We start from the raw sequence: 1877 nt of genomic DNA, 5'->3' as shown, positions 1-1877 counted from the left end.
ACCTGTAGAATACCAATATGGCTCTTGGAGTTGTAAAAACCTCAGGATTCTAAATGAGATATTTTTAAATCTTTTTTCAAATATCCGTTTATGAACCAGCGATTGGCGTTACTAGCAGATTCCACACTACTCATTTGAAGGCGGGGCGCCGTAAAACTTGTATCAAGTATCATCGGGCGCTGAGGCAAAATCAAGGCCCGCAGGTTTTGCCCTAAAAAACTAATCTTATTTTTATATTTTTCTGCAAAAGTTTAAAAGCAAGAGTAGTTATTATTAAAGGATTTTCAGCACAATAAGGTTTTTATTTTGAAAATTCAAATGATAAGCATTCCTTCTATGAAGTTTAAAAAGCTAGAATAGTTAATAATGTCGGTCTTTCAGCACAATTGTGCCTTTTTTTTAAAAAAATTTGCGATTTAATTCACTTTATTTTGTGACAATGAAGTATTGCATTTTAACTTTCTCGGAATATTGCCTTTGTTGTGTCGAGTTTTTTTTTAATAAAAAGGGGTATTTTAATATGATCTAAAGCATCTCATAGAACTATCGGAAGTTACGTCTGTAATGCGGTTTCTGATTTTTTGCTCTGGACAGACTAAAATTATTTATTGTCGATTTCTTCGATCAATTCTGTTGGCATCAAAAGAGTGGATGCGAAAAAGTGTAGAGCCGACTTCTCTGACAATTTGCCATGTACTTAATCGCTAAAAGTTTTTTTAAATGACTAAAACAGTGTTCCTTATAGTTATAGGCAGCAAAAACACATTTTCCGGGCTAAAAATAACACGGTTTCATCTCTGCTTCGTCTTATAAGGGGGGAGGTAGGGCAACAATAAAAATTTCTTTCGTCTCGGTTTTCAAATCGTATGTTAAAAACAAAGCAAAAGTTTGGTCGATCTCATAATTTACTGAACAGCAAAGCTATAATCAGGGTTAAAAGAATACTTTTAAAAGAAGCAACAAAAACATAGCTGGTTGCACAACGAAAAGGACCCTTCCAAACTTCCACGGTTACCCGATAAATTGATCCATTGACACCTTCAAAAGATTTTCAAAAATATTATGAATTCTATTCAAAAGTTTCAAGTAAATCATTTTTAGGATCAACATTAGCTGGAAATTGTGCCGAACAACCCCGTATTCACGTAGACAGGCCAGAAACGGACTTTTGCAAGGAAAGAGCGCAACAAAAAATTGGAGCAAAGAATGTTAAAACCTTGGCTTTTTTCAAGTTTGAAACTGGAGTTAGCTGTTGAAGCTTCTCAAAATCAATCATTTACTTGTTTCAAGAAAGGCGTTATATGTGCATTTTCACCTCAAAACAGATGATAAGCAAATACTAGGATTAAAAATTATGGAAAATTTTGGACTTTTTGCTTTAAAAAACAGCTGATTTCAAATCATCAGTGAGCACATAAAGTTTTAATATTGTAACTCAATAATTAGTTTATTACAATTCAAAGAAATCAGAAGTCAGAAATCAAAAAAGAGGTGAAAAAAGCCAGCCTGTAGAATATCAATGCCTTAATAATGCACTTAAATAAACTGCCAGTGTAATAAATTTTAATGCCCGATGGACACTGAAAACACTTCAGCATTAGGCTACGAGTTTATCACACTCTTTTATCGCCACTGTAACACAGTTGTTCTCGCCCTCGAAGTTATCATAACACCTCGTCTTCGCCTTGGAGTTTGATAACTTCACAGTGACGCTAAAACCGTTTGGTAATATTCAGTGTGTCCGTTAAAACCTGTAGTATGCCATTATTTAGACAAAAGACATTCTTTTTTCGTCATAAAGTCGTTTCTGATCGAGAATTGGAGTTGCAAGCAGATTTAATGCTAATTATACAAACAAATGCTTGTAATCGTGGATG

The sequence above is a fragment of the Convolutriloba macropyga genome, chromosome 12, assembly GCF_964194025.1.
Source record: "Convolutriloba macropyga chromosome 12, txConMacr16.3, whole genome shotgun sequence".
Taxonomy (NCBI): Eukaryota; Metazoa; Xenacoelomorpha; order Acoela; family Convolutidae; genus Convolutriloba; species Convolutriloba macropyga.
The sequence above is the reverse complement of the archived record's forward strand: the minus strand, read 5'-3'. Positions refer to the sequence as shown.